Here is a 28,000-nt window from a genome sequence, read left to right on the forward strand (position 1 = left end):
AGGTGTCCCTCTATTACCACTTTTTTAAGTCTCTGAGGTCTTTGACTTGAATTAGCCTGTGATGTATAGTGAAATGTAATCTCAAGTTTGTTTTATTCATTGCCTTGTCCCAAAAAATTCTTAAGAGAGGGCTTACAGAACCACCCACAATGATAAAGTTTACATGGATTAACACAATTCTAGGTAAAGAAGTGAAAAACAACATTAAACCAGGAGTGAACTTGGCACATAAAATGCATGTTAGGCTACAAATCTGGCCCTAACTTCCTAGCAGCCAACTCAAAAGGTAAATTGAGCTAAAATGTTCCAGCTTTGAAGCATCAGATCCTTGGATAAAATGTCTGGATGATGCAAATTGTGGCAAGTGAGAAATCGGATCTCAAATTTTGCTTCTGGGAGTGCAATCAGCCACCCCACATGACCTTGACTGACCCTGGCTATAATTAATGTGGGGAAATTGGACATCAGAGCTGTAACATCAGCAGTTTGACCATTCAACTTGGGGTTGGTGTGCTGCCTATTTATCACTTAGCCTCTTTCTGAGAAGTCACTAAAATAAGTTCTCGGTCTGCAACTGGATGAGAAACAGCCTCTCTCCTTTAACTTCCTTTAAGATAGTAATTTTGATTGCTTATACTAGCCTTGACATTTGCTAATACTATGTAACAGCATATACGTGAATACATGCAAGTAAATAATTAGAAGTAATTTCTGTAGTAGAAACCATTAAAAAAAACTTTTTAGGCAAGGAAAAATGAGCTTTAGAATCTACCAGCTCAAAAGAAGGTGCTGTTGTGTTATGGGTCTTACATTCTTCCCATGTCATTTCTGCCACCACTTAGAAAGTCATCAGGTTAATCTTATGATTGGATCCTGAAACTTCTACCAACCTTGTAATTTATTGTTAGTATTACATTTTGAGCCAAACTCTTGATTTTCCTAGTGGCCAAATATTTTTGGTCTGGATTAATTTCTTTTAAACATGACCTAGTGTTAATGCTGAATTGTGTATTAAACTCTTAAAACCCCACATAATTTTTTCTCGTAGAATGTGATCAGCTAGTTGACTTCAGAACATTCATATAATTATCTTCTATTGTTGCTCAGCGCAGTTTCCCTTTGCCTTCTCCCTACCTCTCAATGGAACTAGCCTGTCAGGATTGAAAAGAACATCTCAGAAGTCTTGTAAGTGCTAGGTATGAGGTTCAAGTATCCTAAATAAGGATTTGAACTTGGAACCTAAAGATGTCATTGATGTTTTTGCATGATTCAAGATATAAATGTGAACAACAGAAACCTCCATTCTTGGAAACAGATTTATTTCAAGATCTGAAAGCACAGCTGTGGGTTTCAGAATTGGCACATCTGGGTTTCCCCGCTCACCCACCCACCCCAGGCCCTTGTCTGTAGTTTTTTTTCTTAGAAAAATTTCATTAATTGAATTTTTTGTTCTAAATGAAATCTTTTAAAACAAATAGAAACTAATCCTGATTGTGCAAGGGGCGGGGGGGTGGTGGTGAATGTAGAGGAATCATCCAGCTGGTCTTATAGTAAAGAATTTACTTGAATTTTTCCAACCTACACAAATATGTTATTTTCTTTTTCCATACTCTTTGGACAATGCTCTTTGGCTAGCGACATCTTAAGCAACGCACAGAAATTGGCTGCCAGAACACAGAGGTGAAAACAGTGCAGGATTTTCCTATAGTCCCTGTTTTGACACTAAATTTAAAAGGTGCTCTAAGTGGACTGTCCACACTGGAGCTGCAAACAGCAGCCTCTATGAGTTCAAAGGCAAGAAAAAAAAGCAATTGAAGAAGCCTTAAGTTTGTTTACTTGGTATCTGTGTTGTCTCACTCATTTGAAACTTAAAAGCAATTAAAACTATATAACTTAACTGATACTTTGTGTCTTCGGGTTTGCTAAACCAAAGAAGAATCATTAGGTCTCACCAGACACTGTAAAATAAGTTAGGAACAGGACATTTATGCCTGAAAGCAGTGAAATAGAAGAAAGCCCCAAGAACTAGGATGAAACCCCAAACTTAATTACACAAAAATTAAATTGCATCCCAGCCGACTTACTACTAATAAAAGGGGCTTTTTACTGATGAGTCATTGTTCTGGTGTAAGAGTCATGTTGACAAGTGGGACAGATGCATAAAGGACCCCCGCACCACAAGGTGGTTCTTGCCTTCCCGACAGATTCTCCCACTGCCTCTCCAGAGGTGCACCATCCCTTAGTAGAAAAGATTAGTGATCAGTCCTGACCACACCGAATGGCCCTGCAATGCAAAGCAAGAGGGTAAGGACTCCATCATAACAGGGAAGGAGTTCTGCACTGGGCTCTTGTCCCCCACAGCAGGTGGATGGCCGAGGGCAAACCACTCACTTTACATATGCACCATGAGACAGGTTGCAAGGGATGGTCATTAAGGTCCTGTCCAGCCTTTGATGGTCTCAAATGCCAAAAGCAATGGAATTGAGTTATTTTTCCACTGACACCTGATTCTTACAGGACTTTGTGGTAGAGAAATGCCCTAAAGTGCTTGGCTCCAAATAATTTACAGGCAAAATTATCCTATATGTTAAAAAGGTCAGTCTTAAAGCTTATAACATAGGGTTTCACTTCGTCATGTATGCAACAGCCTTTATTAATCACTATGTCCCGGGTACTGAAATGTACATTGAATTTAAAGATGAGTTAAGATCAGGCTCTTGTGCTCTGGGGATCACCACCAACCACCATTTGATTGATTGACCACCAAATGTGAATAGATGACAGGCACTGAGTGCTTTGCATGCATTATTGAACTTTATCTGAAGTACTGCATGATGTTGATTCTATGTGTGTCATTCCCATTTAACAGATGAGGAAACAGGTCTAGGCTAAGCCATTTGCTTGAGGACACTCAGTTTAAGTTATAAAACTGGAATTCACGTAAGAGACTGTCTTCACTAGAAAACCCAAGTTCTTAAGTAGTGTGCTATGCTATCTCCTCAATGCAGCATGGGGAGGTTTAGAGTGGAGGTGTGAACACAGTGCTGTGGGGAACAGGAAAATGTAACAACCAAATTTTGAAGCGTTCTTCAGTTCACATGTCAGCCTTACTCTGGGCCCTGCTAACATGCTGTTCTATTTTCAGCATGTGTTGCTAAAGCCATGTTCGCAGGCATCTACTGCTGCTTTACAATTTAAAGGCATGAAAAAACATCTAGAGCACATGGAGGGAGCTTGGCTCATCTCTGTTCCACGCTGTCTGGGGCCTCTGCTGGGGTGGCTTGAATAGCTTCTGTTTGTTATCTTCCAGGGCCAGAATATCCAAGACAGCTCCTCCACTCACACGTGGTGCCTGGGCTGGGACGGCCTCATCATATGTCACCCTCATCACGTGTGGGGGGTCTCGGGGCCCAGAGTACCTCAAGAGCTGGGGTGGAGCTGCAAGACTTCTTAGGACCTGGCCTTGGAAGTCCCCAACATCATTTGCACTGCATCCTACGGGTCAATGAGCCACCTCGGCCAGCCCAGATCCATGGGGTGTGGTGCAGAGGAATAGATGCCACCCCTCCCCCCCTCCCCCCCCCAGTGGAGAATCAGATGGGCGGACAGAGTGAGAAGGAATTGATGACAACCATCTTGGAGACGGGCCGCCATCATCACACATTTGTTCTCCTTCCTGGCATCAGCAACCTTTGAATTTAACAAATAGTCTGTTGGTTATGGAAAGGTCGGTGTTTGACTTGCTTTTGATAACTTCTCTGTATACAACTCCAGCTATTAATTGTGGGGAGACAGGGTGACACGGTGAATCAGACACCGGGCTCATCCTCGGGGACTTCATTTAAAAATGGCCCCCAGGAGCTCACAACCAAATTTAGCACTAGACCTCCCACATCCCCTTTCCTGAAATAGCTGAACTGGTGAAAAAGATTAATAGCGCCAGCAGGTTAGCGTGTGCATGCGCATTCGTCCCTGGCTTTGGGCATGCGCAGTGTTCATCCCCGGCTTTGTTCGATTCCTTGCCTAGCCCCACATCAAGTCTGCCTCACCTGCTGTGTCTCCCTCTGTATTTTCCCTTTACAGCACTTATCATTGATTATCCACAGCAGTTGTTCAATCTTGGTCTCCCTGTTGGTAAATCCGAGGTAGACAGACACCATTTCCGACGGACTCACCAGTGTGTGCCCCGAGCTTGGCATGATGCCTGACACACAAATCAATTCTGTTAATGTTTGAATTTGTGGATGGACTTAAAAATAACATTATTAAAAAACAGTTAAGATCCAGTCAGCTCTTGAGAAAACCTGCTTAAATGCAGATGTATGTGAAGGGTTTATTATTGTGTGATTTACCCACTTGGAGTCAGAGTCCCCTGCTCCCCACCCCCACTCCCTCTCTGTTCTTCCCCATTGCCACACAGGGAGGAGAAATCCCTGCTAGAAAACGGCTCTCAGGGGAGGGAGAGCAAGTGGGTGCTTTCACCGGCCGTGGAGGCCCCCCAGAGGGGTGGCTGTGCTCCAAACATAGGGCAGGAGGACGCTACACTGAAGGCAGCCCCCTGAAGGGACAGAGCCCTTTGCAAATGGAAAAGCGGGAAACACGAGTACGGAAGCCACAGCGCAGCCGGCGTCCTCTGCCCAGCACCGCTTCTCCGAGGGTGGACGTAAGTTGTGTTGGGTTATAATGTAGATGCCCCAAGTCCCTTCTGCTGTTGTTTAATTGCTATTCTATGGCTCTCATAGCTAATCTTTTAAAATCGGAATCTTTTCCTCGGAGAATTAAGACTCTGTAGTTACCACAAGATCCACGAGAGGGCACCAAAGGGCTACCCCTGAGCAAAGGGGGCGGAGGAAAAACAGGTCTTTTCTGGGGATGGGGGAAATGTGAGGGGCCTATCCTCCCCTGCTTCCCCCAACAAAATCCTTGTACCTGCTAGAAGCACCGCAGAACCTTAATAACCACACCCGACCAGCACTGTGAGGTGTGAAATGTTCACAGAGCTTTTTCGCTTGTGTCACTGACACAAGGCATGCGTCCCCTAAAAATATTTTAGTCACTGTGGCAGGTTCAATGGTGGCTCCAAAAAGACATTTTCATGTCGTAACCCTGGTACCTGTGTATGTGGCCTTTTTCTGGGAAAAGTTACGGATCTCCAGAGGAGATATTCTGGATTTTCAGAGCAGGCCCTAAATCCTTCTGAGAGAAAGACAGAAGGAGACTTGGCACTGACAGAAAAGGGAAGACAGAGGAGAGCGTCCATGTGAGGAGGAGACAGAGATTGGAATGACGCAGACATGAGCCAGCAAGTGCCCGGAGTCACCAGAAGCTAGAAGAGGCCAAGGAACAATATCACGCCCCCCCCAGAGTCTTGGGGGGAGCCTAGCCCTGCTGACACCTTGGTTTTCTACCTCCCGGCCCCAGAACGGTCAGACAATAAATTTCTGCTGTTTTAAGCCACCATGTTTGTGGTGACTTGTTACAACAGCCCAAAGGAACAAATGCAGTCACCCCACACCATGTATTCTCAATAGGGTCCCCAAAGGGGGAAAATTTTTGTTGTTGGGGGAGGGAGTATGTGAAAAAGTCTTAGATATTACGATGGGTTGTCACCCTCCACAGATACACAGTGGATATGTGGCATTAAGATTTTATTCATGGGGAGCTGGGAAGAAGACAATTAGGAGAAAAATAATCTTAAAAAAGCTCCATTGGGGAATGGTAGTTTTTGAAAAGTTGAGAATCACTGCCCTACCCCTATGCTGCCCATACATCAGTACTACTTTTACTTGTTAAGATAATGTCTGAAAAAATTAAGATATAACAAAAACAAAAGGAAAGTAAAAAAACTAGAACCGATGAGGCATTTTAGACTCTTCCCTCTTTTCTAGCCCCATAAGCACACATAACATGCATGTTGGGCACACTATGTAACACTGAAAAATCAAGCTCACTGCCTTAAGAGAGACACACAGTCCAGAGAGGGGACAGACCAGGCCACACTTTCAACCCAGTGGGTGAGGGGGTGACGGAGATGTGGCCCCGCCCCTCCTGGCTGGGGGAGGGGGGATGATGGACGTGTGGCCCCACTCCTCCTGGCTGAGTGGGTGGTGATGGAGGTGTGGCCCCGCCCCTCCTGGCTGAGTGGGTGGTGATGGACGTGTGGCCCTATCCCTCCTGGCTGAGTGGGTGGTGATGGATGTGTGACCCTGCCCCTCCTGGGTGGTGGAGGGAGGTGGTAGCTGGGAGGACTTCCTGAAAGAAGGGCTGGAGTGTAGAGGACAAGTTGGAGTCAGACAAGAAAAGGGGAAGCAGGGGCTGGAGGCGGAAGAGACACCCCCATCTGAAAACAGACGCTTACTCTGTGCTCTGACCCACCCCCTCTACCCTCTCACTCCTACTATTACCATGTTGGCTAAGATCTTCCAATCCTACCATTTAGCATCTCCATGTCATCTCTGCTCCCCTCCCCTTCGATCTCCCCCGTATACCAGACTAATCTTCCTCAAACAATTTACAAGAGACATGCATTTCCTCTGCTCAAGAACCCTCCATAGCTCACCATTACAGGTTAAAGCCCTCCCCAAGCTTGCCAGAATCCCAACAACCTGGCCTTTCTTACTCTACCGGTCTCCTATCTAACCAATCCTGTATTTTTACAGATACTGTCGCCCCAGAGGTAAAAACATTATCACATTGACACTATTTCTTTGGCTCCAGCTCACCTTCTGTGAGAACCCTGGACCCATCTCAAATTCCTTCCACTTAGTTATTAAGAGTCTCCAAGCAGACTCAGACATGGTCTTGGAATCTCCTGCTAACTCCAGTAATGTCTCCTGTCTTCTTGGGTGGGTGATATTTCTTTTGTATGGTGTGGGCCCCTGCCCCAAAGTGCACAGAGTTACTCCCCATGGAGAATGTGTCTCTCAGCCCCATTCCATTCATTGGTTCCAAAGAAACGTCACCATGTGCTCTGCCCTGAAGAGAGACATTCATGAAGCAGCACCTCCAGATTTATAGCTGCCCCTCAGACTCTCGCAGGAAGCTGGCACACAGGGACAGACCAAGGTCCAGACCCCAGGCTGTACCCCAGGCTGTACTCATCCATCTCTAGTCCACTGTCCCTGGGACATATCTTTATGCTTTGACTGCTCTCAGTGAGTTCTTTTCCTGTGAAGATCCTGAGACAAAGCTGGATCCTCAGCAAATACAGCTTGGATTCTCAAACGGAGGCCGACCTGCCTCTATGTATAGGGCCCTCAAGCGCACTGAGTGTGCTCCTTCACCCCCACCCACCGTCATCTTTCCACCCTCCAGATTCACTGTGTTTATCATCTGGGCCTCTATTTGGCATCATCCATGCAGTCTCCTTGCCCCCCTGTGCTGTTTTGTTCTTTAAAACACTGAGGCAACAGAAGACAGAAGCTGTCTGACAGCAACCCCATGCATCATCCTCTCTACCCTGCTATTGGATACAAGGACATGGGAAGCAAAGACCCGCTCCCAGAGGTCCATCTGTATGCTGCCTCCCGAAGCCTCCTTGTCCTCCGTCTTCCAGTCTTATTCCTTCCACACCCACGAGAAGCTGAGACCGAAGCCGGCACTTGTTGTGGGTGTGAAACAATTTCAATCTAAAACAGAACGGGAAGAAACAAAATGGAAAATCTCACGCATGTGCCCTCAGGAAGACCAAACTTAAGGACTAAGAGACAGATTTCCCAGAAGGGCCTGATTTACAGAAAAGTGATAATGTTGGAATTTTCTTGGATGAGAAGTTGATCGGAGATTGTCTCATATCAACCCTGGGAAGCTTTACCAGAGGCATGAGCAGGAGATGACTAGGTTGGGTTCGTCCCACAAAGGGGGCTGACTTGAGCTTTGTTTGTGCCACTGGACTAGTTTTGTCTGCTCGGGAAGCTTTCAAAGCTGGTCTCCATTTTTTTTTTTTTAATTTTAACGGACTTTAACTGATGTCTCCCCTCTTTCCATTCCCTGCCCACACACACAGCTACCCCAAGCCCTCAACGGACTCACCTGCAGCTTGCTACAGTTCGCTTGTTCCGAATTGCAGTTCCTCGGCTATCCTCAAATAAACTCATATTTTTAAGCTTACCTCAGTTTACCTCTTTGTGCACAGGAAGTGTCTCTCAGTACAGTTAACTCAGAATGGGTAGGGAGAACGTTGACCACATAAGATGATCTCATTTTCCCAATAAGAATCTACAGAGCCTCTCACTGTTAGCTTGCATTTCTTTTGAGGGCAGATGACCATCTCTGAGTACCAGGAGTCATGCAATTCTTTCTCTGTGGACCATTCATCGTGTCATTTGCTTGCTTTTCCAATTGGGATTATGGATCCTTATTGATTTTTTATGAGTTTCCTATATATTAAGGTAATTAATCTCTTGCTGTAAAATGAATCACAGTGTTTCCCCACTTTGATATTTGTTGACTGTGGCCGTGGTGGTTTTGGTCACCATGTTTTTGGTTGTGGAGTCAAATGTATCAATCTTTTCCTTTATGGCTTCGGGGACTTGAGTGATTATTAGAAAACTTTTTTTCTTTTTTTTTTTTTTTAAAGATTTTTATTTATTTATTTGACAGAGAAAGACACAGCGAGAGAGGGAACACAAACGGGGAGTGGGAGAGGGAGAAGCAGACTCCCTGCCGAGCAGGGAGCCCGATGCGGGACTCGATCCCGGGACTCCAGGATCATGACCTGAGCCGAAGGCAGTCGCCTAACCAACTGAGCCACCCAGGCGCCCTAGAAAACTTTTTTTCTTTTTTTTTTTTTAAGATTGTATTTATTTATTTGACAGAGAGAGAAAGAGAGCGCAAGAGAGCACAAGCAGGGGGAGGGGCAGAGGGAGAGGGAGAAGCAGGCTCCACTGAGCAGGGAACCCAATGAGGGGCTCGATCCCAGGACCCCCAGATCATGACCTGAGCCAAAGGCAGACGTTTAACTGATTGAGCCACTCAGAGGCCCCACGTTTTTCTCTTTTTAAATGTATGTTTCCAACAAACAAAGAAAGGATGTCTTAGAAAATATGAACACTGATTACAACTAGATCGAGACCCCCAGGCTCCATGGGTAGGCTAATCATGGACACAGATCAAACTAATATTCTTTAAATGTTTGCTCAAGGGGTGGCTCAGATGGTTAAATGTCTGCCTTCGGCTCAGGTCATGGTCTCCAGGTCCCGGGATGGGGCCCCACGTCGGGCTCCCTGCTCAGCAGGGAACCTGCTTCTCCCTCTCCCTCTGCCTTTCCCCTTGCTTGGGCTCTCTCACTCTGTCTCTCTCAAATGAATAAATAAAATATTTAAATAAATAAATAAATAAATATTTGTTCAAAATCATTTAGAGAACAGGGTGGAAGGTGGAGAAGGCAGAGGTGGGAGGCAGCTCAGCCTCCCCTCACCATCCTGAGCTGTCCAGCTCACCCTGAATATGCATAATTCATGCAAGAAACACGCTCTACGTCAGAGGGACCCTCTTCCCTGGAAGGCAGCTGGTGGCCACCAGGACTCCCAGAGCAGGTGCCCTGGGTGGGTGAGGGGTCCTGTCCCTCCCTCCGGACACTCCCTGAAGCAGCCCTTCCAGCTCCAGGGTACGCCCTCCTTGAGAGGAATTCTTGGAAACACAGCGTTCGTCTGGTTGGTTGCATTTTATGGGTGGGTTTTAGCATCTAGGTGACATTTTCTTGCCCCTTGTGACTTGAGGGATCCGCCCCACTGGCCAGCCCTCCAACCTGGCTCTGCTCCTGATGAACGAAAAGAATAGACGCAGGTCAGAAGCAGGAAGCCAATTCAGCCCCAGGAAGGCTGGGCAAGGGGTGGCAATCATTTGCTAGGAGGAAAACAAGTCTGATGGACTGAGAAAGGAAACAGCTGGGTGTGGTGAAGGAAATGGCTCCCTCATCTCTGTGTGTGACCCAGAAAGGGGATCCAAGGGAAACAAGGAGGCTCGCCTATGTGTGAGCCCCATATGTCTTCAGGGGAGAAATGCTCTCCTGTATTAACCAGATCTGAACTGGAGAAGGACCCACAATAATTTTTTTAAATTGTGGGGTTGTTGTTTTTTTTTCAATTTCAGCTTTGTTGACGTATAATTGCCATATGCAATTCTAAGATATTTAAAGCGTACATGGTGGTGGTTTGATATTCATATTCGTTGGGAATGGATCCCCCACCTAGTTAATTAATACATCCATCACCTCACAAATGGATCTCTCTCTCTCTTTTTGTGTGCGAGAACATTTAAGTTCTACTCTCTTAGCAAATTCATTCCCCCTTCATGCCTCTTTTCCTCAAAGAATGTCGAAGGGAGGTTAAGGGTTATCCTAAACTGTTATTGGTGCCGAATGAGTAAATCAGCAGGGAGGAATAAATAGACTTTGACCGAGAGACAACATCTGTGAGGACTTCTTAAAATCTAGATAATCTAAAATCAAGAGAAAACTATGTTAACATTTCAAATGTTTGAATAAGTCAAGAAAGAGTCAAGGTTGTCACTGGAATGCTGTGTTCATTCATCCATCCCATGTCCTGAGGGCAGTCGAAGGGAGGCTCCCAGGGTCCTTGTGCTCTGAGGAGGATGCGCCTGGTCCAGATGCCAGCAGCCTGGGGACTAAAATCAGACAGTCACCCTCGTCCTCCTGCCGCTGGCATCCCATCTTTGCTCCCACATCAACGTGCTCAGTTCCAGAAGATGGGCCATGCCAGGTGTAAGTCAGGTGCCATGTCCTGTTGACAGCAGGGACTGAGACAGCGTTAGTGTTTCTCCACTTTGTTTCATTGCTGGTATCCTAAGGAACCATTGTAGATTTGTTCTTCCTCTAATCACCTGCCTCCACCCTCATAAAATTTTAATACCACACATATACTGAATATGTGTTTACACTATGCATATCTGTGCTTTATAAATAGAGGAAGATTTCTTTGCCCCTGCCAAGAACAAACTTACACCCCTTTAGGGGTGATATGGTCCCTGTTGAGAATGTGTGGTGTAAGGGATTGCAGCACTGCTGGTAACAGCAGAAGATGAGAAATCCTGTGAATGTGCATCAGTAAGAACTGGTTGGTCAAATTATGCCACACCCAAGGAATATGACACTATGTAGCCACAAAAAAATTAGGAGCCCTTCTGCATATTAATATGTCAAGATGTCCAAAATATATTAAGTGAAAAATGCAAGGAGCAGAATGTTTACAAAATGGTGCTATTCTTGTAAAAATGGAGAGGAAGAATGTATATGCATGTCCTCAGTTACCACAAGAGAAAAAATATATGTGGTCCTAGTGACATTGGTGAGCTTAGAGGAAAAAAACCGAGTGATGACAGGACAGAGATGGGAGATAAATTTTGGACTGTATACCCTGAACCATGTGATTCTGTTGCTTATACAAACATTCCATTAAAAGCAAAAAAAACAAAAAACAAAAAAAACTGGGGGCACCTAGGTGGTTCCATTGGTTAAGCATGAGACCCTTGGTTTCCACTCAGGTCGCGATCTCATGGGTCCTGGGATGAAGCCCCATGTCAGCTGGCACTGGGCAAGGAGTCAGCCTGAGATTCTCTCCTTCTGCCCCTCCTCCAACTCGAGCTCCCACGCACGTGCACACACACTCTCCCTCCCCTTCTCGAATAAATAAATAAATCTTTTTTAAAAAGCAAAAAATCTGAATGTAACAGCATTTACACTTTTGGGTACATCTTCTTTAAACAGTGCTAGCAAAACTAGTAGTGTCCCCCTTTTACATCACCAATCGAAGGATCATTGTCGCAGTAGTTGGATTTAAGACCTGCTAGAGCCACAGGTGGCTTTTGTCCCCATTTTCTGTGTCTACAACACAGGAGTCGGATTTTATCACCGTGGGGTTTTCCATAACACCTCCCCAACTGGAAGAAAACTCTGTGACGAGCTCGAAAATGGAGCTTCCTGGACTTCCCATTTTCATCTCTCTGCTTAAGCACACAGGTAATTCCCACATGGCCAGATGTGAATCCCCACTGTGGTTTTATACAATGACTTTTCACACTTGCCACAGTAACTTCTGTTCTTGGGCAAAGAGTCCCTGCCTGGTTGGTGAATATCCTGCAGCCAAAACTTCCCCCAACATTCTTGCCTTCAATGACTCATTTCCTAGGCATGGAATATCATAAGCCGGTGAGGAGCTCTTTACATGTGCAGTGTGCTGGATTCTTCCCCCTTCTGCCATTAAGGTTGCCACCCATTTGGATGAAGCCTCATTAAGCTCTTTTCTAAATTTACTCATCAGGTTGCCATCAACAGGTATTGAGTAAGTGTTAAGTATGGATTCATGCATTCAGCGCTGATTCCACTCTTGATAAAAACCCATGGCTTAGTCCAAAAGTCACTACTAGGGCACTTTGTTGATGATTAACTTGTATAAAATCATGAGCAAAACCCAAAAAACCATGGAGGTCACTGACATTCTTTTCATAGGTTGTGGAATCACTATGAATATGGTAGCTTTTCCACAGTCAAAAGCGGTGACATCATTGTGTTGGTATTGTCATATCACCTTGAATTTGTCAATACTCGATTTATTTATTTATTTAAAAGATTTTATTTATTTATTTTGACAGAGAGAGAGAGAGCAAGAGAGGGAACACAAGTGGCGGGGGGCGGGGCGGGGAGGGAGAAGCAGGCCTCCCAAAGAGCAGGGAGCCTGATGTGGGACTCGATCCCAGGACCCTGGGATCATGACCTGAGCCGAAGGCAGACGCTTAACAACTGAGCCACCCAGGTGCCCCAATACTCGATTTTTTTAAAAATTTAAAAAAATTTTTTTTAGAGAGCGAGAGCACAGGGTGGAGGGTGGAGGCAGAGGGAGAGGAAGAGAATCTCCAGCAGACTCCCCGCTAAGCGAGGAGCCCAATCTGAGGCTTGATCCCACGACCCTGAGATCATGACCTGAGTTGGAATTAAGAGTCGGACGCTTAACTGACTGAGCCACCCAGGTGCCCCAGTATTTGATTTTTTAGTGCTTGCAAATATGGTCTTCAAAAATAACTCAGTTCTGCCACCTTAGCTTTGGTGGAAGGACCCAGATCTTTCTGTAGTCAATGTATCCTTGCTGAGAATGGGGACACAGTCTGAGGATCTGTGGGTGGAACTCAGGATGTAGCCCCTCCTGTTGTGGTGTTGGGGTTAGTGAGGGGTTGTGATGGGTCAGGAGCATGGAGCTGGTAGGAAGGGAGAAGTCATAAGGGGTAGGACCCGTAGGGTTAGCGGGGCAGCTGACCTCAATAGGTCTCTCTTGGGTGATGGAGGACCTAATTCCCCATGTCAGCCTGCTGCAATCATAGTTAATAACGAAAGGGGGTACAATGTGGCTCCAGCACCAGGAGGCTGAACTTCTAGTCTTCCAGCTTCAGTAGGCACCAGTCTGAAGCCAATCCACTTTCTTCACAAAGGGTTTCTCTTTGTCCTCACCTAACAGCTCTTGCTGGTGTCCAAAACCCTTGGGGATTACCAAATCGTAGTATAACATTTTAAAAGACAATTCTTATCCATTTAGTTGTTAGTTGTCATTTTGATCTCTGGAGGAAAATAGCTGGTTGTACGTTTGAGAACTAGAAGTCTCCCATTCCTTTGACACTTATGAGAACTTGTTCAAATTTCCAAATGGAAGCAGAATTAAATGGAAATGTAATACATTATATTTTAGATTTATTCTGGAAATAATGAAAAAGGAATTTATCATTAGGCTGGGGGTGGGGGAGGAAGGTCTCAGAATCATACTAGAAAAAGCTGAAACATTAGAGAGACTAAAGGTCTAGCTAATTGAAATTGTTAGCCCAGCTGTATGAAGCATTAGCCCTGTCACTCTATAAAGAGCCAAATCTCTAGGCCCACCCGTCAGCCAGAAGCAGGGTACTGATTGACAGCCTCACTAGGGCTATGTGGTTTGAGGGGGAAAGAAAAGGATTTAGGGCGGGCAGAATCAATAGATTCCATTACAAACACCATATTTATTTTGTGCTCTTAACCCATTTTTTCCCCAGGCAATCAATAATATTCATTCAAGTGCCCAGAATGTCCAGAGCCTTAAATTAAGGGTTCCAAGTCTTTCTCCCTTGAGGAGCTGACACCCTAGCCAGAGAATAGACACACTAACACACCCACTAGTAAACTTAGAAACTGAGATATGACCAAATACAATCATACACACTTTAAAAATTTTTTAAAAAAGATATCCGAAACAGAACCTGAAACTATTCAGTTTGTGACCGTCCCTCTGACAGTGAGACAAAAAATCTACATCAATGATTCCCAACTTTTCCCAGTAGAAGGAATCCATTTTTTTTATTTCAATAACCTTTAACTAATAGTTGTCATATTTTTGTATATTCAGTTCGTGAACTAGGAAGGCCCACAGACGCATTTACCAGTGGCTTGCAATAACTCTGACTTCCACCAAGAGGCGTCAGCATACATGTTTTTAACCACGAGTCTACAGAACGGCACACTAGATTGATGATGTGACTTCTCGTAATTCTCTTAATTTGTTGCTAGGTCTCTCTTCACCATTAACGTAAGAATGGACTTTGAACAACGGTCGTGGAGATATCTGTGGGATTAAAAAAAAAAAAGCATAGGCTCTGAAATCCAAAGACATGATTCTGGTTCCTCCTCTGTGTTTGTGGCTCTGTGATCTACACAAATCATCAACCTCGAGTTGAAACAATGGACATCCTAATAACCCATGCCCTGCCTTCTTCATAGGGTTGTTCTGAAGAGAGAATGTCTTTAACCTGAACTATTATTCAGCTTAATCCTCTGCAAAAATCTCACCCCTCAGTTAACAATAATGAATGTTAAGTGCCCCTTCAGGGATGAGTACATTGTAGATGCTACACAATTGTTCATTTCCTGCCCCCCTAAATATTTCCCCAGTAAAATAAAAGATCTAGATCCGCACTGTCCAATACAATAGTCATTTGCCCCATGCGACTGCTGAATACTTGAAATGTGGCTAGTTTGAGGTGAGGTGTGCTGTCAAGGGTAAAATTCACACCAATTTTCAAAGATTTAGCATGAAAAATAGATGTAAAATATTTTATTAATAATTCTCACTCGATTATATGTTGGGATAATACTTTTGATATATCAGATTAAATAAAATATATTACTAAAATGAATGTGGTTACTGAAAATCTTAAATGATGTCTGTGACCCACATTATATTTTTGGTGGTCTTGACCATGCAGGTTTTCAACTTCTGTCCTGCTATGAGGTTCCATGTTTCAAACATAAACACTATGAGATGGGAAAAGAAGTTTCAAGGGAAGCTTGAAATTTAGCTATTCTGCTCCTTGGAAACTATCCTTCAGAAACACACTCATGAGTACCTGTATAGTGCCTGTGTTTATAGTATTGTGTATAGTTTGAAGAAAATACTGGAAACAGCTTAAATGTTCAACAATTGGGGACTGATAACTAAACAACGGTACATTCTTATATCGGACATGTACAACTATTAAAAAGGCAAGACATTTTCCATAAGAATCACCTGAAATGTTGTACCTAAAATTAATACAATGTTATATGTCAATTATATCTCAACTTCTAAAAATTAAAAAAATTAAGTAATCTCTACACCCAACGTGGGCCTCAAACTCATGACCCTGAGATCAAGAGTTCTATGCTCTTCCAACTGAGCCTGCCAGGTGCCCCTAAAAGTTTAAAAATTAAAAAAAAAAAAAGAACTACCCAAGACACTTATTAAAAATACAAATCCCTAAAAACTCCTCAGGCCTCCCTCTGAGAAATTCTGACTCAGTGGGTCTGGGGTGAGACTGTATGTTTAAAAAGTGCCCCCAGGAGATTCTGATTCCCAGACAAGTTTGAGACACACTAAAATAATGTGTGTGTGTGTGTGTATGTGTATGTATGGAAAAGATATCCAAGATAGTGTTTGGGAAAATATTACATGGTGACTTTTGTTTATAACACAGTAATTACGTGTCTGTGTAAATATACATATTTATGCATAGCAAAAGGTTTGGATGGCTATGAGCCCCACCGAAACCTGTGGTTGCCTCTGGGAAGCGTAAGGGGAAGAGGAGACATCCTTTCCGTTTTCGCCTGGGTACTCCAACGTTTGTTTGTTTGTTTGTTTGTTTTAAGATTTTTTTATTTATTTGACAGAGAGACACAGTGAGAGAGGGAACACAAGCAGGGGGAGTAGGAGAGGGAGAAGCAGGCCTCCCGCTGAGCAAGGAGCCCGATGCGGGGCTCGATCCCAGGACCCCGGGAACATGACCTGGGCTGAAGGCAGACGCTTAACGACTGAGCCACCCAGGCGCCCCTGTTTGTTTGTTTATACATCATTGAAAGGGAGGAGAACGTGTGATTTCATCCGTTGCCAAGTGTTGGGGAGGGAGGCGCGGGCGAGGCTGCCCGCCGCGCTCACAGCCCGGCCACCTTGGGTTCCCCGGTGCCGGCGCGGCCAGGTCCTCCGCCGCAGCTCCGGCCTCGCCAGGGGCTCTTCTCCCTCCCCGGCCCGGCCGCGCGGGGGAGCCGGAAGCCGCCCTGAATTCAGGACTGGGGAAGAGGGCTTTCGGGATCGCAGCTTGGCCAGAGGCGGAGCCAGGGCGGTGAGGTCACCAGCACAGCTGCGAACTATTTCAAGGAAACAGGTGGCCGTTCTGGCCTCGTCCTAGGCTGGGAGTTTGCCGAGACAGGCCATTGCAAGGGCGACCTCAGAGCCCAGCCTTAGAGCCTCTGTGTCTGGGAAAGGGGAGCGCAGGGTGACCCCCGAGCCTCAGGAGCCTGCAGAAAGTACCCCCCCTGACCCCTTAACGAAGGGCGATCTGGTGGGCCCCGGAGGCCACCAGCCGTTGAGCAGTCACCGGGGAGTTTCGGCAGTCCCGCGCAGAGCTGTACCCTATCAAATTGGAATGTCTAGGATGAGGTCTAGGCATCCTAGAAAGCTCCCAGGTGATTCCAATGTGCGGCCAAAGTGGGAGACCACTGGGGTAAGACCAGTGGGTACTGCAGTTAAAGTCCCTGGATCTCTAGCATCCCCTGGAAGACTGTTAGAGATGCAGAGTCTTACGCCCCAACCTGGACCTAGTAATTCAGAACTTGCTTTCCTCCCCACCCCCCCAGGTCCCAGGAGATCTGTGGGCTCTTTAGGGTTTGGTGGGGCCAGGAGATAACACACAGGCTCTGGGGGCTTGTAAAATGTGTGGAATGCTAGCAAAGCTCTTGACTCCTGTGTGCTCCTCAGGGGCCCCTCTCAGAGCCTCATTCTCCTCACTGATAGAATGAAGATAATGAACTCTCCTTTTAGAGTGTTGTGATGATTAAATTTGACAACACCTGTAAAGTGCCTGGTCCTCAGCACTCAGGAAATATGAGCTCCTCGTTAGAATTGTTTTCGAGGGGCGCCTGGGTGGCTCAGTCGGTTAAGTGTCTGCCTTCGGCTCAGGTCATGGTCCCAGGGCCCTGGGATCAAGCCCCACATCGGGCTCCCCACTCTGCAGGAAGCCTGCTTCTCCCTCTCCCACTCCCCCTGCTTGTGTTCCCTCTCTTACTCTCTCTGTCAAATAAATAAATAAAATCTTAAAAAAAAAAAAAAGAATTGCTTTTGATCCTGAGACAGAACCTGTTCATTTGGCCAGCCTGGTATTAGCATGTGTTGGCCAGGCTTGTTGTCCAGCTTGTCCCCCATCCCACCAGCCTTGAATGTCTTTTCTCTCCAGGGACTCAGACCAGAAGGTCTGTGGCTCAATCCAAACAGTCTCTGAGTCCAGAGTTGTTTTTCCTGTTGAAATCATGTGATTGCTCCATCACTGGGGAAAAAAAAAAACAATAAAAGGGAGTAGGTTCTTGTCATTGCCATGGAAGCTTTTCTGAGCCAGCTGGAGAAGGGAAGGGCTTGGGGAAGGGGTTTGCCAAATCTCCGCCTGCCTGGGCTTCTTGATTGCAGATTAGCCCCAGATTAAGTGTCTGAGAAGCCGTGTGAAGGCCCCGCCCTGGACGATGTGCGGAACGATATGCTTGAGAAGGACAAGCTGTGTACAAGGTTAAGCAACCCTGTGCTTTTAAGGGTCGTGTAGCTTCAGCCAATAATGGTACTGTTTCGTTTTGTTTTAAAGCACCATTCGTTCACTTAACAGTTCATTAAGCATTTTCTACGTGCCAGGCATTGCATTATCTCATTTCATCATTAAAGTTCCCCCTTGAGGCTGGTATTGCCTTCATTCTATAGGTAAGAAAATAGGCTCAGATGTTTGGTTCGAAGGCCCACCAGCCACTGAATGGCAGAATTGGGATTCAGATGAAAACTTTCCTGGACCTACCGCCCACTCTGGTTCACGTTACCTGACTGTTGCAGCCATGAGAGCTGGAGCTCTTTCTCGTTAAAGATGGGATGGTTTGTTATTCTTCGCGTGTTTTCCCCCTGGGGTTTAGAGGCACCATCTCCTGAAGGCCTCCGCCAGTCCCTTCATCCTATGACAGGAAGCGTGTCAGTTCCACGATGAATCACAATTCTGCATTCGCCTGCAAAATACAAGAGTTTAAAATGATGCACCTTACTCTCTTTCAGCTTTCCATTTAAGAAACATTTATCAGGAATGTCAGGAAATACATAGATGACTAAAAAGGAGACATCAGTCCCACTTGAGAGATGGGAGCAGGAGAGAATGAGCTCTGGCCCCGGGGGGAGGGGAGAATAGTGGTTTTACGGGTCAAAAGGAGGGATTTCAGGCATAGGCAATGGCACATAGACATGGGATGTGTCTCTGTGCTATTCTTTTTTTCCAGTTGCTAAAATCAAGGCCCCTTGAAATAATAGCCAATTGGGATTTTTAAGAACAAACTTTATTTTGAATTTTAAATGAATTCAGAATTATAATATTAATAGTACTGAATAATTTCTGGGGTTTTTTTAGAGAGGGGGCAAGGCAGGGGAGATGTGGAGGGAGGAGGCAGAGAATCTTAAGCAGGCTCCTCACCCAGCGTGAGCCCCACATAGGGCTCCATCTCATGACCCTGAGATCATGACGCAAGCTGAAATCAAGAGTCAGATGCGCCACCCAGGCACCCCAGTATTGAATAATTTCTAATACCATGTGCCACCCACCATCCTAAGCACTTAATGTACCTTAACTTACCCCTCACAAGGACCCATTTTACAGGTGAAGAAATTGAGACACAGAGAGGCTAAGCAACTTGTCTTACAACTATTACATGACTGAGCCAGGATTCAAACCCAAGCTCCTTGGCTCTCAATCTGTGCTCCCACCCACCTGCTATATTGTCTCTCAAATGCCAGATACCCTAACATATCGGTGCAGCCTCTGTCAAACTCATTTTTTTTTTTAAAGATTTTATTTATTTTAGAGAGAGAGAGAGTATGCACTTGCAAGTGGGGGGAGGGGCAGGGGGAGAGAATCTCAAGCAGGCTTCATGCTGAGCATGGAGCCCTCAGGGCTCAATCTCACGACCCTGAGATCAAACCAAGAGGTGGACATTTAACTGAGAGTTACCCAGGCGCCCCTCTGTCAATCTCATTTTGAAAATTCTTTCTTGTAATTTACTTCTAGTGCAGAGCAGGGCTGTATCCCAGGAGATGTGTAGCTCTACTACAAATATCTGTGTAGTAAAATAAGAATAATAGCTAATATTTATCAAGTATCTACTATATGTCAGAAGCAGTGCTAAGTTCTTTATAAGCATCCCCTTATTCAATGCTCACCCAAATCCTCCAACGTAGGTATATTATTATCCCCACTTTATAAAATGGAACCCGGGCTCAGAAACCAAACTAGCATCCCACAGCTGGGAGGAGGCAGAGCTGGGGGTCAATCCCAGGTTGTCTAAAATCAGTTTTCCCTCCCAAAAATATTCCCATGGTGCCTCTTTATCTTGGGGGGTCATTTAGTTTCCTCCTTCTTAGTTTTCTTATATTTCAAGTAAAACTAATAAAAATAATATCTGTGTGCAGTTGTATATATCACAAAGGATACTCAGGGGTTCAATCTCATTTGACTCTCACAGCAACCTTATCAAGGTAGAAAACACATCTTCCAGCCAGGTCTTCTCTTGAAAGTCACATATCTAATCACTGCATTCCTAGAATGCTATCTCTCTCAGTGTTGACCACACCCCTGCCTGCACACACTGCCCCTAGTGGGGAGGAGAGGATGGATGAGAAGAGCACAAGGAACATCCATCCCTCATCTACATGGCTGAAGACTGACCAGGGAGGGCAAGATGTCACTGCATCGGTCAGAGGCAAGAGAGGACCCCAATCAGAAGGGCCTGCTGGCATTGTGGAGCTGGAAATCCCTGGGAGGGATTCACCACCCCTGAAAACCTGGTGGGAAACCCATGGAGAGGATGGGGTAACTGCCCTGGGTGACAGCACAGAGTGAAGAATGCCTGCCCCCACCCCAGGTGCCCTCAGGTAGACCAGAAGCAGCACTGCAGTTGGAATATGGCCAGTCAAGACCAATGCATGGCCTACACATGAAGTTTAAGCCAACATTTGGCAGAGAACTGTCAGTAACCCAGAGCCCTAAATTCATCCTGTGTATGATGTGAGAGTCACCCCAAATCAGCATGCCAGCACCATTCTGGCAGCCAATCTTGGGCAGTCCTGCAAAGGAAGTAACACAGAGGCCAGTGAGGCAATCTATGCTCCAGGTCACTCTCCTGGATGGAGGATCCAGCCATGGGCTACTAAAGAGATCCCATAGGTATGAATCTAAGAGCTTTTCAGGGCCTCTCATCAATTCCATGTGCAGAATAGAGGGTCCAAGAGTGCCCAAAGCAAGAAATGTAATGAGGGAAGAGGTACATTTGGATCCTTGCCTAGGCTCAAGATACCCCAACTAGATAGCGTGTTAGCCCTAGCCAGTCTCCAGAACAAATAGGAAAATTGCGGGGAAAGCCAGTGCCCCATTTACCTAAGGGCAATACTGCGAGCAATACAAGTACTTTTCACAGTTATGGAAAAGCCCTAGACTGCACTAGTTTTGCCAGCCTCTCTTGCAGCTAGGGATGGCCATGCAGCTCACTTCTAGCCAATGGGATATAAAGGGAAGTTTACCAGATGGGGAGGAAGGGGTGTTTGAGAAAGATTTTCCTCCCTGATAAAAGAAAACTTCTCTCCCAGCTCAGTCCACTTTCTTCCTTTCTTGTATATGCTTTTCTGAAGATGAGATACCTAGAGTTGTGGCAACCATCTTGCATTCACAAGACAAGCAGCCTAAGATAAAGCCAAAAGCCAAGGGTGGAAGAACAGAAAGAGCCTAGGTCCTTTAGATGGCATGGAACATCATACCTTGGGGCTGCCAGCATCCAGACTGTTTATGTCAGATAATTACATGTCTTTACTGCTTGAACCATTATAACTGGTTATTCTGATACTTGCAGCTGGGAAGCATTCCTAACTTAAATATAGGCTATAATCATCCAACTCAAGAGTGGGCTAGACGTTGATGACCAACATGCCGAGATTGAAAGAATCTCTTTTGAAAAGGAGCTTCCAGTCTAGAAAAGAAATAAATATGCAAACAGATATGACCCCATGATGCCTAGTAACATTCGAAAAGGTGCATAGGTCCAGTCAATTACCTAAGAGAATTCAATCTTATTTGGCCAAGTACGATCACAGATGGACATTCATGGATGGTGGAAAACATTCCTTTATGGACCTGCCTCTCATTCACAGAGATTCAATGACAGATAGGATCCTACAGTCCCTTCTCTCCCAGACCTCCCTTCTTTCTCTGAATCTCCCCTCTGTGTGTTCCTCAGTCTTTTCTGCTGCATATCCAGGTACCATCTCCCCCTTGGTGGTTGCTGTTTATGGGGTGCATTTCTAGTTCCATCCTGGTTGAGCAGCAGAAGAGAGTTCTTGCAGTTGGCAGTTTTTTAAAGTTCTTCTTAGGATTCAATGTGCTTAAAAAAATTCTTCATAGTGGAACAGCTGAAACTTAAAAGCCCTTTTTTCACTCAATATCGACTTTACTTAGGGCATAGTGTCAATAGGTTGTTATGTTCTAAGTTTCCCTTCCCATCAGGTGGTAAATGGAATAATCAAAACAGGCAAAGAAGACAGAACACCATTTCTCACACAAAAATGTCAAGATGACAAAGATACTTGTTGGAAATTGGGTCCAGTGTTACAAGATGCAGGAAGGCATAAAAGAAGGGGCACCTTTGTTGGCTTGGAAGAGACAGGGAAGGCTTCACAAAAGAGTAGCATTTGTGTTGGGACTTCAAGGATGATTAGGAATGTATTAGGATACTTGGTTATAAATAACAAACTCAACTAAAAATAGTTTAGGAAAAAGACTGAATTGTAAAGATATTGGGTCTCTTTCACAACATAAAAGGAAAAGGTGAATGTCCTGAAAGAAGGAGGGGCAAGGAAATAGCTGGTCTGCAGCACAAATGGAGTGGAGAATCTCTTTCTGCTTTGTTTGCCTGTTTCTCTCTGCATCTTAAAGCAGAGAAAGAGTGATGCCAATTTTTTGCTCTTCATAGGAAATTCTCAGGAACTTTGGCTGGCTCACCTTGGTTCAGTGGACTACCTGTAGACCAACCAGCTGTGATAAGAGGTGTGGAGTCATGTGAGAATTTGTCGGTGCCTGACAGAGACACATGGGTGAGGCAGTGGAAGAAGATCCCCCAGAAAAAAAGAGGCAGGTGTTTTAGAAGGAATCCTGTTGTGGTTTGGAGCTGATATGTCTTGCTATGTGCACATGTGTGTATGTCTATGTATTTGTAGGGTACTAGGCAGATAAATAGAAATGAGCACAGAAGGGAAATGAAAGATGATAAGGTGGGTGTAGCTGGGGAATAGCATGCCATGTAGAGGGAATAGCACAGAGACATGAGAGTCTATGGTGCACTCTGAGAACTACAAATAGTTCTGTATTGGTGGAATAAAGTTAAAGAGGATAAGAGTTGAAGGTAGAGAGGTAGGCTAAGCCTGATCCAGGATGATCTTGTAACCCATGGTAAGGAACTAAGATTTCTTAGGTAATGAAGAGCTATTGAAGGATTTTGAATAGGGGAGAGAAATAATCACATTGAGTTAGATCATTCTGATACCTATGAGAAGGATGGATCAGAGCAGTGTTTACAAATATGTGGTACCCAGCATGAGCAGACTTTATTTGGTGCAGAAGCTGGTTGTAAGTGGAATGGAAAAGGGACATTAAATTTCATTAGCTCAGGTAGTGAGAGAGTTATTCTTTTTGCAATTCTCTTTCAGTCTGTTTGATTTAGCCAAGGAGAAATGATCACTTTGGTGCTGATGTCTTTAATACCTCTCTTGATATTTCTCTTTATGAAAGAAAGAGCAGGGCCTCAAACTCAGAACTTTTGCAGCCAACAATAGCCAGCTAAGATTAGATAATGCGGTTTTACTTTCATTGTACTATTTTTGTGGTTAACATTCTATTTATGGCAAGTGATACTTGTTTTTCACGGATGATAATGAGATAAAAATTCCTTTTTAATGAAGCTGAGCTAGAGGAGAGCCAATGCAAAGAAACAAGTACATGATAGTGCAGATGATACATGGATATGGAAAGACTAGTGACAGTGAGACACAAATGACTGAGATTTGGGATACACTGGAAAAGAAGAAAATAAGATTAAACACAAGAGACCGGTAAGAAGGATATTGCAATAGTAGAGGAAGAGAGATTTTGAATTCCTTGAGATCAGAGAGCCTTATATTTATTTTGTTTTGCACTCAGGAATAAGCCTTGAGGGCAGCAAGAATGACCGTCCAGTTAGTACCCTTATCAGCAATGCAAAACACTGTCACAGATGTTGAACTGGATCTTGATGTTAATTCATTCTTTCAAACATTGGTCCTCAAAACTCCCAATATACTACCTCAAATACAATTTTGGAAGGTGGGCAGTATAAATGAATTACATTTTTAAAAATGTTTTAAAAACTTACTCGTCCTTCAATTTCCTTTAGCTTAAATGTCACCTCCTCTGAGAAACCTTCCCTGATTTCTCTGTGTACACCCAGCTGCTCCTTGCCCTGGGCTTTCAATGAAACTTCCTACACATTTAGGCCAAACTTTGCAGAATAATTTCTTTGTGTGCCTCTTCATTAGGCTCTAAACTTCCCAGTGACCCTATCTTTCTTTTTATCCACAGCTCCTAGGACTGTTCTGGCAGAAAAATAAGCAGAAGCTCAATAAACATTTGTGCAACAAATGAATCTTGCTGTGGGGACACCACATTAAGGAAGAACACTTAGAAAGTCATTACATTCGATCGATTTCAAATTCAGTGAAAGTTCAAAGAAGAGAAAGATCAACATGAACTTGAAGGTGTATTGAAGGAGTTAAGGATGTTACAAGGCTTGGCTTGGAAACAGGAAATCTAAATAAAGATTCTTCAACATCACTTCAGCATCCTAATAGCAAGATTTCCCACTCAATAGAGTGTGTGTGTGTGGGGGGGATACTGGAGGGAAGGAAGTAAGGAGCCAGGTCTTTATGAGGGATTTCTCTTGTGTCTTCTCCCTGCCTGCCTTCTTGAGACCAACCCTTTGGAATTTGACTGACGTCTACAGTCCCTCTTCCCAGAATTCCACAGAGTGCGTGGTGCATAAATATTTGTGGAATGGAAGCACCTTGCCATAAAAACAAAACTAAATGCTGTATTATTGACTGAAGTTCATTAAGAGTTCATAGAAGGGAGAAGGGTGGGAGCGGTGAGATCTTATTGAAGGATTTCTAGTGGATACAGGCTGGAGTCAGGCTAGGGAACATAAAGACATTGACTCTCCCACTCCGATACCCTCCAGTATTTTTCCATATGGCCAGTTAAGATGACTTCAGTCCTCTAAACCAGCAAAAGCTACACTTAGAGTAGAGTAGCCAATAGCCACATGTGGCTATTTAAATTTAAATGCAATTAAAATTCAGTTCTTCAGTGGTACTAACCACATTTCACATGTCCAATAGCCACATATTCTAGCGGCTTCCAAATTGGATAGCTCAGATAAAGAACATTTCCATTAGCATAGAATGTTTGATTGGACAATGCGGATCTATGGAGTAAATCCCCTCTCGGTTGCTGACGGTGGGAGCATGGAGGTGAGACAAGCCAACTTTTAACTGTGTTTTATAGGCTTTTCTGTTCTTCTACACTTTTACACTGTCGGTTACTAACACTTCAGGATTTAACTAACATTTTCTTCATTGATGGTTTCCAAACTCTCTGAATGCCTACTGTGTGCACGTTTTGTTTTGCTTTTTACAACTCGGTGGTTTTTAGTATATTCACAAAGTTTTGCACCCACAACCACTATTTAATTCCAGAACATTTTCATCAACCCAAAAGGAAACCCCATATCCACTCAGCAGTCACTCTCCATTTCTCCTTCCCCTGACCCCTTGGCAACCACAAATCTGCTTTCAGTCTATATAGATTTGCTTATTCTGGATATTTCATCTAAATGGAAACATACAATATGTGGCCTTTTGTTTCTGGCTTCTTTTACTTAGCATAATATTTCCCAGGTTCATCCATTTTGTAGCATGTATCAGTCTTCATTCCTTTTTATGGTTGAATAATATTCCATTGTGTGGATGTACCACATTTTGTTTACCTATTCATCAGCTAGTGGATATTTGGGTTGTTTCAATTTTATAGCTATTATAAATAATGTTGCTAAGAATATTCACGTACAAGTTTCTGCATGGGCATATGTTTTAAATTCTCTTGAGTATGTACCAAGTAGTAGAATTACTGGGTCTTAAGGTAACTCTGTTTAACTCTTTGAGAACCACCAAACTATTTTCTAAATTAGCTGCATCATTTCATCTTGTGTAGATGTCAGACCTTATTCTTCTCTTTACCTGACAGTGCCTAACATATAGAAACTACCTATTCACTATTAGACTGGGCAGATGATCATTTTGACTCCCATCAAATATCCAGCCAGCCTGGCACTGGAGGATGCCCTGTTGAACGGCATAGGGATGTGGCCCCAGTCTCCTTAATGCCACTCTATTACCTGTAAGGAATTTTAGTCAATCAGTTTGTTGAGTACTTGCTACTGAGTTCCATGTACTAGGCCAGGCATTGGTAACGAGTTGGCATATTGTTGCTTTGTACTGGAATGAGAATATAACAGGGGCAAGGGGATCACTACCTTTGCCTGGGACAGTTAGTGAAACCTCACCGAGGACAGGACATTTTCGTTGAGTCTTGAGTGCTAAATAGGAGTCACCACAGAAGAAATGTGATGCAGGAGGCACAACTAAGCAAACATTTTGCGAGATGAGATAGGGGACAGACAGATTCATAAACAGTTCCTGCCCACGAGAAGATTCCAGGGTAGTCATAGTGGAATCCAGATTCTTCTTTCACTTATCCTTCAGAAGGCTAAGTTTAGTGTGATGCAACCAGGGCTATTGATTTAAGAAATTATCTTGGGTCAACATAGTTCTCCACCTAAAATAGCCTTTCTTCTTTGGAGTGATAGTGTGACCAATCCAAATGGAACTTCTGCTTTGGCAGAAGCCACAGCTATGAAAAGTGAGCAACTGGCATGATGGGCTGATGTCTCCATGTGCTTCTGAAGCTTGGAGAGGGATGCTGGTATAAGAACCTTCCTCACACAGTCTATTTTGCTATGGTGTTCCCATTAGGTGAGGCTCCACCCAGGCCAGTCCATCTTTTCAATATAGAGTGAACTGATCGCTCATCCATTGAAATAAACTGGGAAAACTGAGCTAATTTCCTTCTAGGGTCCTGGGCTCCTCAAAGTAAATGACGTTAAGCTTACTCTAGGGTAAAAAATCAAGCTGTTCAGAGTCGGTCAAGCTGGTTTTCACTCCGGTCTTTCTCTACCAACCCAAATTTCTCCCTCTAGAGTTCTGTCAACATAGGAGAATAGAACTAGAGGAAATACTTGTAGGAAAATGGTTACATATTTGTTTTCAAGGTATTAGCGCAACCAAAGTCAAAGATGCTAAAATATAAACTGTGCTACTTTTTTCTACTCACTGTTACCTGGATGCTTAGAGGGGGCTCCTTTTATGAGTGGTAAAACAAAGTTCTGGCAGAACGCTGAATTTATAGTGGTTCTTCTTATTCTTTAGAAAGGCCCAGTTCAGGTGAGACAAAATGTTGGGAGGGCTAAAGAACTATGGGAGAAGAAATGGAAGATAGGAACAATTTTAATTCGCTATGCTCTCTCTCCGTTCTAACTTGCGCCTCTTAACTGCAGTGTGGAATGACTGCTGGTGTGTCTTCCAGATGAAAATCTCTTACGCTCTAGGCTGATGTCACTTGGTCATACGTTTCACAGGACATGTGGACATCTTTAGATCAGCTGTTTATTGTACTTATGTATTAATATATGCAAAGCACTTAGAAAAGTGCCCGGCAAACAATATGTGCCATAGAAAAGTTAGGGTTATTATTATTATAATTATTATTATTACAATTACCATTATCATTTAGCCTTGTCTCCCTAGCTAAGTATTAAGGTCCTTGTAAATGAAGATCTATCTCACCATCTTTCTCGCTCTTACTAATTTGTTAACGCGATTAGGACCTCGCACAAGTCGCTTCCCTTTTGGGAACTCTGGTTGGACCACACGGAGATAGATTGTGCGTCAAGTCCAACCTAAGTCCACAAACACAATTTGGCGCCCACTGTTTACAAGCCACTGTCCTGCGTCCTACGCCTTTTTTTCAGTAAAATGTATAAAAATGAACACGAAGTCAAAACCCCATGTAGGAGTGAGGCCGGAGAAGCAAGGATCCCCGCCGTCCAGCCTTGGTATGGGGTGTGGGAGAGACTCCAAGGCGATCCCCACTCCCCGCCACCCTCACGCTACTTGTGCTACTTTCCGCTCCATCGCGTGCTTCCACAACCGGCCTCACTCGGCGCAGAGGGGCAGGATCCCGGTTTCGTGTCTGTCTCGGTCCGGAGGTGCAGCGGGGACGCGAGACTGCGGCG

The 28,000-nt window shown here is 44.4% G+C and overlaps 2 long non-coding RNA genes across 2 annotated transcripts; one reads left to right on the top strand and one right to left on the bottom strand.

Annotated features, from left to right (window-relative positions):
- The first annotated feature begins 4,042 nt into the window (after positions 1 to 4,042).
- LOC145723242 (uncharacterized) lies at positions 4,043 to 24,680 on the top strand. Its single transcript, XR_014148165.1, has 3 exons — positions 4,043 to 4,663; positions 11,854 to 11,977; positions 24,175 to 24,680. It is a non-coding gene; the product is annotated as an uncharacterized LOC145723242 (long non-coding RNA).
- LOC145723243 (uncharacterized) lies at positions 13,719 to 27,998 on the bottom strand. Its single transcript, XR_014148166.1, has 4 exons — positions 27,879 to 27,998; positions 18,359 to 18,538; positions 17,640 to 17,826; positions 13,719 to 14,597 (listed from the first exon to the last, which is right to left on the bottom strand). It is a non-coding gene; the product is annotated as an uncharacterized LOC145723243 (long non-coding RNA).
- Between the last annotated feature and the right edge of the window lie 2 nt (positions 27,999 to 28,000).

The sequence above is a fragment of the Leptonychotes weddellii genome, chromosome 9, assembly GCF_054177405.1.
Source record: "Leptonychotes weddellii isolate Sample4059 chromosome 9, ASM5417740v2, whole genome shotgun sequence".
Lineage (NCBI taxonomy): Eukaryota > Metazoa > Chordata > Mammalia > Carnivora > Phocidae > Leptonychotes > Leptonychotes weddellii.